Genomic DNA, 12,152 nt, shown 5'->3' with positions numbered 1-12,152 from the left:
ATTATTCATACTGCTGTTGAAAATATATGACACATACATGTATACAAATATTTCAGATATTTAGACAGATAGTTGGCTATATAGATAGCTAGATCTACATATCTAGAAAACCAGGCAACTTCTTTGGAATTTAACTGCTCTAGTATTTCCAGAAGCTCTATCTATCTATCTTAGATATCTATCTATAAAATCAGAGCCTTCTTTAGTTTATGTCTCTATCTATGTTTCCAGAAGGTTCAAACTGCCGTCTTTCACTTTATCTGATGACTGGCTGCTAGAGTCAGTTGATAAAACATCTAATAATCTTGAATATTATCTATGTATAAGGTGCAGTGTTCTCCAAAGATTGTTTCACATACTTTCATAAAAACACTTGAGACTGAGACCACACTCATTCTCATTTTACAAATCAGACTGAAAATGGTTAAGTAACTGATATTCCCATCCACATCTGTCCAGCACCAAAACCATACCTCAAACCACCGTTAAGCCGCCTCTCTTCCAAATCAGACTCCAGAAAAATTTGACTTCCACCATTTGCCTCCCTAAATTAAGCTTAAGCTGATATATAAAACTTAAAAAAACATCCAACACGAATCCAACAAAATAAACGACATAATTCCTAACCTGATTTTTTTTCCGTGAGAGGTTTTTAACATAAAAAAACAAAACTAATCTGATATTTGCTAGCCACTTCTTCAAGTGTGTTGATTATGCAGCTTTCTGCTGTCACAACTGGACAAATTACCCATGTCCTTCAACAAGTGACAACACAAGCCCAGTGCTGCAAATCTGTTAGAGAGCTAAGCTTTCAAACGAGACTGGAGCCTGCTACACCGAAAATTTTTATAGCATTCATCTTTTTGGTTTCTTGTGAAACACATACCAACATCTTAATGTATTTCTAGACAAATCTAAATTCTGTCTGGATTCAACATCTTCCTGAATTACCTGGGTTATAAACAATAAAAACATGACTTTTTTTTTTTCCTCATAAGGCCTAAAGGAGCAGTCCTTAGACTGTTTGGCATTTTTTGGACTTAAACCAGGATTTTATCGTGCTAATTAACTGTTAAAGAGGGCAAAGAAACTGAACAGTCGATCCCAAAAGTCATCTTATCACTGAAGTCTCTGTAAAACGTTTGATTACTTTAAAAATTATGTATGTGTGAATCATTAGTTTGTTTATTGAAAAAAGGGCTTGCTGACACATACACTTTGGGTTGTTTTTTTTTTTTTTTAAGAATCAAAACAGTTCCTTACTTCAGTGTGACTGTTTTGGCAACAGTTAAACTCAACCCCGTCATTCTAGCGCTGCCTGCCTTCCTGGTTCTCCTAGGTGAGGGCCGCCATCCTGCGATAATTTACACGCAGGGCTAAGACGCACCAGCAGTGGTGCAGTGTGGCGACGAGCAGTTTAGAAACAAAGCCAAACTCCGCTTTCAACGCAGAGAACACACGTACACAGTTCCCGTCCCTGACAACGTCCAAAAGATTCCTTATAGGCAACCCACTCAGACGAAGCTACAGCAGCCCCAGGAAATATAAACAGAGTCCGCAAAGACCGGGGGGAGGGGGGCCGCCGGGGGGACAGGAAACAACTGATGGGAAGGAAACTAATCCTGTGAAGTTTGCCCGACTCCACACGGTCTAATGCATTCCGGTTTGTTTCCACTCAGAGCAGCCATTAAACGTGCCCTGACACGTGGGCGCAGGGGACCTCCCTTCTCGCCGGTTTTCGGCCGTTTCCTTCACTGGGCGCTTGTTTGTATACAACCTCGTCCGGACAGGGGGTGATCACAAGATGACAGGCCTCGGCAGTTCCTTCACTCGGATTTCTAGTTGTCCAAAGTTTCACGCCACGGCGGGGATTTAACGAGAATCACGAGGTCCTTTCCGAAAGTTATGAATGGTTTAAGGTTACAGAAGGCGAGGGACGAGCGAGTGCCGGGCGATTTCAGCCGCGGCGTTTTAAAATTAGCTTTAATTGATACGCCCTAGTTAAAATTAAAAAGGGGGGTGGGGAGTCACTCTGATACACGCAGTGAGTGTCAGGGGCAATACTTTTTAAAAAAATCACTCAAGATTCACGTCCGAGTCTTGACTTCCTCATATCACCTGCAAATAGTCTCCTGGCCACTCACTGCTCGGGGGTCCCTCGCGGGATGTGTGATCGGAGTCCTCTCGGTGACCCGCTACTTCCCCGCCAGACCCCCAGCGCGTAGCGGGTTCCAAGACTGTGCACTCGCCGCCTAGTCCCCAGAAAGAGCGGAAGAAAGTAGGAGAGAGGGGCGTGGCGCCCCGGTCTCCCCCAGCTGCCTGCCCTCCTCCCGAACCTGGCACCACCGCAGCGGGAGCTAGCGGGGAACCCCGGAGCCTTCCAGCCCCAACCTGGCGCGGGGCGCACGGCTGCGGGCCGGCCGCGGAGCCAGCGAGCGGGGAGACCTCTCCTCCCGCTTCAGCCCTCGTCCCCGGGACCGCGTCCCCAGACCTAGCCCCGCAGGACCCCCGGCTTCCCGGGCCATCTGGCCGCCGCCCGTCGAGGGCGAGCGCGCCGTCCGTCTCCCGGTCTCGGCGTCCCTTGCCCTCCACCCCCATCGCGGTCTCCGGCGCCCAGTGCCCCGACCAGTCCCCGCCCTCCGGGACACTATTCCCTCCTTCCTTCCTTTCTCCGTTCCCTCCCTCCATCTCGCTTCCCAGCACCAGGAACTGGGAGGCGGCTCCCGAACTGGTCGGCCGGCGCCCCGCGCTGCGCCCCTGTCCCCTCGGGGACCGGACTTGCCACCTGCGCCCGCCGCTCGCTGCTCACTCGCCTGCCGGTGCGCTGCCCCTGCCGCCACCGCCGCTGCCGGGGACTCGGTCTCTAAGGGCTCCTGGAGACGACTCCGACCTCTCCTCCTCCTCCTGCTCCTCCGGGCGGGGGCCGGCTCCGCCTCGCTCGGGGTAGGCGGGGCGGACAGCCCGACGGGCGGGGCGGCGGCGGCGGCCCAGGACTCCTTCCTCCCGGCCCGCCCGCCTCCCTCCTGCCCAGATGCCCTGGCTGTTCCCTGGTCTGGCTGCTGAACCCGGGTCGAGCCTGGGCCGGCAGAGGAGAAAAGTCAGCAGCACTGAAGCCCAGCAGACATCTGGCAGCCTTGGCCACCCCTCAGGGTCCCTTCCTCGAATTCCCGGAAGCTTTGGAAGTTCAAGGACTCTCGGGTCCCCCACTTAGCGACCCTCCACAGGGCTGGTATGACTCCTCAGCAGTTTCCTTCCCTTGTGAACCCTAGGCACCCCTTCTGCCAACCGTCCCTTAGGCCACGAATATGCCAACCCCCTACATAAAAGTTAGGCTCTACTCCAGGAATTTCTAAAGAAAACAGTCACAGTAAAATGTAAAGGGCCCTGGGGCCACCGAGAGATTTTGCTTCCCAGAAAATGGAGCTATAACTGCGGGTTGTTGAGTTTGAAGTACATCCCCCATCATAAGATTCCCCTCCATCTCTCGCCATGAGATTTGTGTTTCCGAATGCCCAGTACCTGGCAGAATTCTGCTTATTGATTGAATTTATTAGATTTGGTTAAGTCTTTTCGGGAGGGACTCAGGGTGAGGTAGTTTGAAAAGCCACTTCTATTTCCATGAACTTCAGACTATTCCTATACACGGCCATTCAACCAACGTTCATTGAGCACCTGTATGTGCCCAGCATTGCAACAAAGGTAACTGGAGAGAGACAAAGATGATTCATTCAGCCACGGGACTCACCCTCAAAAAGTCCACAAAGAGTGAAAACGACGGATGTGCAGAAATATTACCACCCAGCAGACTTCTTGCATGCTCCTAGGAATCAGCTTTCTTGTTTGACAGGGCGTAGAAAAAGGAGGAGAGGAGGCCAAAGGAGGACACTTAGAACCAGTGTGGGTCGAGTCTGTACTTGAAGTGGAGTCTTAAAGCATTGGTGAAAGATGCCCGTGTGTTGAGCTTCACCCGCTGAAGAGGAATAAGGCCTAGGGAAGTAAGGAGCCAAGCACGGGAGGGAGGACACTGCCTTTCATTTTTCCGTCCTGACCTCTACTCAAGTACCATTCTTAGTGAAATCTTCCACTGGGCTGCAGAAAGGGGGCTATGGATATAGGAAGTCAGTGAGTGGTTGGATGCCTTGTCCCAGGACTGTGGTTCTTGCAACCTGTGGATGGCAGTGGTTGTTGGGATGCAAGCCACAGCCTGCCAGGGGAGCTCAGTATTCCTTGCTTTGTACAGTGGTAGGAATTGTTTGACTGATTCACAGATGCTGACAGTTCCAAGGATATGCTGAACAGAACAGCCTAATGCCACCTGGGACTAAGACCATCATACACTGTATCTTCCGGCCACAGACCACAGAATCAACTCCTAAAGCCCTACCAATAACTTCCATTTCTGGAGCACTTTAGAATTTAGTCAATGCTTTCATGTATGTAATCTCATCTGGAAACTGAGGTGCCAAGAAGGTTTTGAATTATTGAAGATTTTCTAATGTAGTGTTATTCAAAGTGTGGTCCATAGAACAGTGACCGTCTGGGAACTATTACCCATCTGTGATGGGATAAGCATAGACACTGAAGGTGAACATGTAAAAACTTATATAGCAATTTAAGTAATTTTCCTGCCTCTTGAACTTAATAACCAAAAATATGGCCTTGTATTCTGTATGTCTCTTTTCTTTTTCTCATTATCCATTTTGTATTTATCATGTTGAATAAAAGCATCAGCCACAACAGATTGAAACTAAAATCCCATAGTTTGAGATGCACTGATCTAGGCAGGAGCAAGGCAAGAATATTAAGAGCTAACGCTTTCACAACAGATGTTGCTTTAAGTGCTTTCCATATATTAACGCTATTAATCCTTCTAACCACCCTAGCAGGTAGGCTCAGGGAGGTGAAGAAATGAGATCCCAAAGTGGCAAGATCAGAATTCCACTCGAAGAGTCTGACTCCCGACTTCATGCTTTTACCTACGGCCCTTTAGCCACTGTTCTTTTTGCTCTGCTGTGTCTAAACTTCAGTCGTTCACATTTCATCTACATATTGCTGTACCTCATGTATGATTTTTTAAATTTATATTTTTGATTGACTTACTTTTGTGATTGCTTGTGGTTAGTAATTTTACCAGTAAAATCATGACTCTGGTAAACTAGCATCAGTCTCTCACTTCGGATCACAAGGTATATGCTTAACTCCAGCAGTTGCTGTCAATGCTCCACCATATCCCCCCTGACCCTTCTCCAATTTCGTGCATGCTGGCTCCAGGTGTGGGTTCATTCCCATCACCCAAGCCTGGCACCTGCATCTCATTGTCAAAACACCATCCTCAGCTGCAAGATTTACTTGGCCAGCATACAGAACAGCTGAAAGTACCTGGGAATTAATGTTCCCCTACCCCTGCCTCAGCCTTTAAACAGTGCTAAGGACTATGGCTGTATAAATACTCTAGTTCCTTTGCCCTCAGTTGGGATAACTTCAGGGTGGATCTCCAGGGTCTACCAGGCTCCCTACAAGACTTGAGCCAAATTCTCTCACCACTTCTATGGGACTGATAGCACATTCTTGCTTGTCCTTCTTACGCTTCTGGGACCTGCTTCACACTCCCTCACCTAGGAACATTCTAATCAGGACAAATTATATAATTTGCAGGGCCTGGCACAGGGTTTTTAAATATTCATGAATTATTAAGAATTTGAAGGTAGCAACAGACTATCATCCAAGTACAGGGCCCCATATGACTGCACTGGTGTGCCACTTTACAGGTTGCATGACAGCGATGCTGGCCTGAACACTAATAAGTAATTTTCACATGAGTTCTCATCTCAGGGTCTGTTTCTGGGGAATCCCAAGCTAAGATAACAACTAGTACAATAAAAGCCAGCACATTCAAAGACTATCAGAATCATCTTGTCTAATACACTGGTGGTCAGCATTCCATAGCTTGCAAGACCATCTTGTAGGAGGACGGGTCATGCAAGGTTGTATGTAAAGAGCTTTAACCACGGGAAGCGGTCTAGCAGATGAGAATGGTCTAGGTTAACAAGTGATGGGGCAAAAGATGTGTATTTTCTTTTCAATTCTGACCCTGAGTGGTACACACACAGTGTGAATTTGAGTAGTATCTTAGACTGAGTTATCTGAAACATACCTTGCATTAAAAAGGCTTATTGATGAGTGGCTAAAAAGATATACCTGTAAGGAAGTGAGGCTGGCAGGATGGGGGAGAGGAAGATGCTGACTCTCAACATGGTTATGGCTAGACCTGTAGTCCAAAGGCAACTGGAGGTGGGTGGCTCTTCAGAAATGGACCAAATCGAGTACAAGGTATTAGACCTTTATATCTCCATATCCCGCATTCCTGGGCAGAGGTGTAGTATTGGGCAAAGCAGTTCCCTGAGGGCAATGCTCACTGATAGATACAGCTGTGACTGGTCAGAAACCAATATTACCAACAACTCAGGAACGGGTGTGCCCTGAACAGAGGGTCTGGGAGAAGTTGCACAGCATACAGGACAGGTGGGATACCTCTAAGATCACACTTGAGGTTATACCCAGTCATGACTGGCATACTCAGCCCAGCCCAGGAATGCCTGACCCCTTGGTCTTCCTTGGAGCACCCAAACAATGCTTGGTTGCATTTTGCCTTCTTATTTGCTTTATACTAGGAACCTATTTAATTTCCCATTTTTCCTTTCTCCAGACATTTTAAAACTCTTTTTTTCTTTCCCTTTCTATTTTCTGGTCCAACTATTTTCTACCCTCCAATAGCACTTGAGACAAATCAATCAATCAGTTGCCTATGAGAGAATGGCAGTGTAGTGAAGTAAAATCTTACGCATAAAGAAACAAGGCCCTTGAGATTAAGTCCTAATGAATTTGGGGCAAGCACATCACCTTATGGGGTTGTTGCTTGTCTTTAAAAAGAGATTTACAATGGTCTCTGAGATTCCAGTTCTTTAAAATTTTTAAAAATGTTTTAACGATAACCCTATATGCAAAACAGAAAAAGAGACACAGATGTACAGAACAGAATTTTGGTCTCTGTGGGAGAAGGTGAGGGTGGGATGTTTCGAGAGAACAGCATCAAAACATGTATATAATCTAGGGTGAAACAGATCACCAGCCCAGGCTGGATGCATGAGACAAGTGCTTGGGCCTGGTGCACTGGGAAGACGAGAGCGAGGTGTGAGGGGGATCGGGATGGGGAATACTTGTAAATCCATGGCTGATTCATGTCAATGTATGACAAAAACCACTACAATATTGTAAAGTAATTAGCCTCCAACTAATAAAAATAAATGAAAAAAATAAGAAAAAAAAAGATGACTTTCTCTGCTGTATTATCCCTCATGAAGCATGCAAGACAAATAGTTTTATAACTCAGGACAGCTGATTTTTTAACTTAATTGCAATTTGTGATGTAAACTTCCACTCAGTATTCAATGACAATACTTTAACCACAGGCTCAGTCAGAAGATGGGGGAAGAGAGGTGAAAGAATGAGGCAGATTAGTCAGTCTGTGGGTGATTGGATCTCCACAGACTTCAGAACAATTTATCTGGGATATCAGAGTTGCTTCCTAAGGATTTTATTTATCTCAATGCACACGGCCACACTTTGTCTGAACCTGCCCTAAAAGTTATGGAGAACTGCCTCCTTTTGAATAGGTTACCTGGGTTGGTGTTTCACAAACTGGTTTTTCTGCTCAGTCAGAGGCTGCCATCGTCTCATGTAGAAGTTACATCAGGGAGAAGCACCCACAGTCCTGGAAATCCCCAAGTAACTTGTTGAAACATGTATGGGTACAGGCAGGAGCTATGACATAATCTATGACTCTAGATCAGTAGTCAATTCAAGGCCGTGCCATTCTCAAATGGATGGAAGCCTCCAGAGGCCTGGGTGGGAGTGGCCCAAAATTGAGTCATTAACTCAAGTTCGTTGATTACTTACTCAAAATGAGGTTTCTGACTTATTACAGAGCTAGGTTCTCTAGCTCTGGAGAACGAAGTCCCAGACACTGTTGTATAGAGGTCAAGTATGTGGGCTCAAGAATTAGCAAAATTTCCCATCATTGGAAGGATTCAACCACTAGTCAGCTAGGAAGCAGAGATACAGAGGTTATCAAGGGAAGCAACCCAAATGTCCACTAGAGGAGATATGATACCTCCATCTAAAGCACTATGTGAAAAGAGGAAGATCTAAATATATTCACATGGAAAGATGTCCCAAATTTATTTTTGAGCATAGAAAGCAAGTAATAGAAGACCATGCATAGAATTTCCCACTCATATATAAAAAAGCATATATACACCAGCACAAATGTCTGTATGAGTAAATCTGTGATGATGTTTGGCAAAATGTTAGTAGTGATTTTCTCAAGGTGGTATGGTCTTGAGTAACATACACTTTTTTTTTTTTAATAGTGCATGGTTTTTTCTTTTTACCATGACAGTATATCTTTTCTTTGAATGACATGGGGTTTCTCTCTCTCTCTCTCTCTCTCTCTCTCTCTCTCTCTCTCTCACACACACACACACACACACTTACCTTTTCATGTTATAAATAGAATAAAAAAGGCACTTTGTCAATCAGTGGTTGGAAAACTATGGCCAAGAGGGCTAGACCATCAACTGTTTCTGTAAATAAAGTTTTGCTGGAATGCCACTACACCCATTCTTTTATCTATTGTTTTTGACTGCTTCTACTTACAGAGCAGAATGGTTATGACAGAAATCTTATGGATCTCAAGGCCTAAAATAGGTATCTGCCTCTCCAGAGGCAGAAAACTTGTGGTAATCCCTGGTGTAGACAATTAGAAAATTTTCTCAATATGGCAAATTAGATTTCACTAATTCTTCAGATTTTAACGTATCTGAATTTTCTTAAAAAATACAAAACCTAAACATGGTTTGTACATTTTAAAGTACCTCCCAGTTCTGAGTAGTGATTACAATAACACAGCAAAGAGGCAAAATGTGTCTTTCGTCTTCCTTTCACTCCTTCTTTTCCTCCTGTTCTTTCCTGTCCTCCTCCTGTTCCTACTCATTCTTCCAAGGAGATAAGGTAAGTTTTATCCTCTCCATTTTGCCCTGAGATGATTTTCTACTTGAGTGAGAACTAGATGGAGAGCGGAGTCCTCTCTCCTTCTGGCTGAGTCTCTCCAAGATAAAATGACTGGGGAAGTTCTGGACAAAATAAAGTATCCTGTGGAAGGAAGGGTGAGCTCCCAAAGGATCCACCCAGACTTGGGTGAAAGTAAGCCAGGGGAGTTACAGAGGATCAGAGAGTAGCACACTCCAGAGGGGAAGCCTGGGAACTGGATGGAACAAGTCCCATCTCTCACTCTTCTCATTCCTCTATCACACGATCCTCCACTTTTCCTGAAAGCTTCCCTTCCTGCATAATCCATTTGGCCTCAAGGTACACAGAGGAGGTTTGGGATGTTTCTCCTTCACCATCAGTGGTACCCAGCATGAACACCTTCAGTTAGAGATCACACAAGCAAGGATAGCTAGTGCCAGTCTGGCCAAGCCAGGCCCTTGCTCACTGCCAGAATTTGGCCAGAGGAGCTGGATGTTGGCCCTGATGTGGAATGTACGCAGATGCTAACTAATTAAATGGTTCAACAGAAACATTCTCTTCGTCAGCCACTCACCCCAGACCTTCCCTGAAGAAAATATAAGGCCCCTGCAGTGTCAGAAAGAGAAGCAGCCTGATAGATGATTAGATTATCAATCCATCTATAGCCCATGCTACTGGGTTTTGACTCAGACACAGTCAACCCTGTGGATCTGTGAGCTAAGTTGTGATGAGAATGGAAAGTATTTTCTCTGGCACTCTGATAACAGACCTGCTAATTTCATTTAGCTTTATAGTCTGGGGAGAATGGAACATACTTTGCCTGCAGCCCCTGTGACTCCAATTTACACTGCATGGTTCTCAAAGTATCTAAAATGTTTTCTTTTTTTTCAGCGTATTGAGTAATCTCAAAAAAAATGTGATTAAAATGCTATTTTTCTTAGTATTCCAGTATTACTCTAGAAATACTGAGATAATAGAATAATACCAACCATAATGCCATGATTTAAGTACAAAATCCTGGCATCATTATTGGTATTATTCCATTATCTCAGTGTTTCTAAAAATAAAAATATGGACTATTCCTGTCCTGAGACTACACTGTGAATTATAGGCCACATTCAAATTTTGAATGCGATAAAGGTGCATTAATTTCAAGAGTGTTCTGACCATTTCTCCTGTTTAAATACTCTCTAGATGTCTTATCATTGTTTTCTTTCCTATATCCTAGATTACTATGAAGGTTGCACATTTTTCTTGTATTTATTAGTCATGTCTGGTCCTACTACCAGTTTGGGCATGGATCTACTTTCAGAGGTTTCTGATGAATTGTGCTGGGTATATTTGTATTGCTATAAATAGCCTTGATCTTTGTTCTGGAATATAGTTAAGTTACTGGAACCAAATTTATCCTTATAGGTCTTGCTTTTAAGATTAATTTGGCAGGATTAAAGTGGTTATTGCTCTAGGGCTAATTTCTCCCCCTATTGAAGACAAATTGTTTGTTTACCTAATGATCCATAAATCTTGAGGTTTTCCAATCTGGCTGGTGGAAAGAGGCAACATTTCTAATCCTGAATCAACATCAGGCACTGTTACCCTTGATCCTTACAGCTGGTTCTTCCCTGGCCTTGATTAGTTGCTTTACCTGAATGAGTTCATCATCACTCATCATCAGTTCAGTTCAGTTGATCAGTTGTGTCTGACTCTTTGTGACCCCATGGACCAAAGCATGCCAGGCTTCCCCGTCCATCACCAACTCTCAGAGCCCTTGCTCAAACTCTTGTCCATTGAGACGGTGATGCCATCCAACCATCTCATCCTCTCTTGTCCCCTTCTCCTCTTGCCTTCAATCTTTGCCAGCATCAGGGGCTTTTCCAATGAGTCAGTTCACCATTATACTCAGAGGGGACCTTCTGTTAGTCTCTGGGTTCTCTTTGTTCAGCTCTCTTCAATCTCATGCTCATTCCCATGAATCCTAGTTGCCTTGATCTCCCTGAGCTCCTTACCTATCTCCTTGACTCAAGGAGCCCATCAGCTCCTCTTGAATTCCCACCTCTCTGCTTTGCGTGGAAATACCTTCAAAGTAGTCAGCTCCTTTCATTTGTATTCCATCTTTCAGAGATCACCATCCTTTTGTCACCTGATGTACAGTGTTTTGCAAACTGTTGTTTCCTATATTTTGTCTGTTTTTAGGTTATTTCAGATGGGGGGTAAAACCAGTTTTAGACTATAAGTAGCAGTCTCCCCATCACTCTAAACCACACATTATTCTTCTTTTCTACTTATCATTATATAATATTTGGTACATTTATTTTTTTATTGTCTGTCTCCTTTATTAGACCATAAGATATATGAGGGAACTTATTATATCTATTAGGTTTACTGTTGCATCCTCAGCTATTATATAATAACATTATTTATTATTATACTATATAATATATAATAATATAATAGTGCTCATTAAATACTGAATGAATGAATGTGAATAAATGAATGAAAGCTAGACGAGAGCCAGACCATGTGAGACTTTGAATGCCCAGCAAGGAAACAGAACAAGTTTTGCTGAGAGCAGAGGCTCTTATTCCAAGCCTCGAAAGACATATATAAAATCCTATTCATTGGCAATTTGAGGGCCTTGTGGGGTGCTTTGCTGGTGACTTCACTTAAATTCCTCTCTTCGTAAACCTGCCCAAGCTCTTGGTAGATTAGCTCACATTTTTGGAATCTGTTTGTGATTGAGGAACCTGGCAGTCATAATGAATCTTGCCTTTGACCCTGCCTCCTAATCTTAATGGCTCTAAGCCCTTTACAAATATTAATTGTGTCTCACAATGGAGTTGCCGCTCTGACCTCTTTTCTTACGCTGGTATCACTGGGACCAGTGTTCGGCAGTTCTGTCCCATAATAGCAAGCTTATTCCTCCTTCCTAAAAGAGAAAGGTTAGGGTAATATCTTTACCAACATTCTTAGTCAGTTAGTGCCCTAATGATAAGCTTGACAGGTGAATAATTTTCTTAAACTTCAAGTGATAATTGCAAAAGCATCTCCACTGGTCTTTCTGACTT

At 44.2% G+C, this 12,152-nt stretch overlaps 1 protein-coding gene across 4 annotated transcripts in view; it reads right to left on the bottom strand.

Moving 5' to 3' along the window:
- GNG12 (G protein subunit gamma 12) overlaps positions 1–2,934 on the bottom strand; it is a 133,927-nt gene extending 130,993 nt beyond the window's left edge. For 2 of the 4 annotated variants that reach the window (XR_011487829.1, XM_070467963.1), the window contains exon 1: positions 2,814–2,934. The gene's annotated coding sequence lies outside the window, so the exon portion shown is untranslated. Of the gene's footprint in view, positions 1–2,785 lie in introns of all 4 variants that reach the window. The other 2 variants (XM_070467964.1, XM_070467965.1) reach the window with 2 other exon arrangements.
- Between the last annotated feature and the right edge of the window lie 9,218 nt (positions 2,935–12,152).

Source organism: Odocoileus virginianus, chromosome 5 (assembly GCF_023699985.2).
Source record: "Odocoileus virginianus isolate 20LAN1187 ecotype Illinois chromosome 5, Ovbor_1.2, whole genome shotgun sequence".
NCBI classification, from domain to species: Eukaryota; Metazoa; Chordata; class Mammalia; order Artiodactyla; family Cervidae; genus Odocoileus; species Odocoileus virginianus.
The sequence above is the reverse complement of the archived record's forward strand: the minus strand, read 5'-3'. Positions and strand labels throughout refer to the sequence as shown.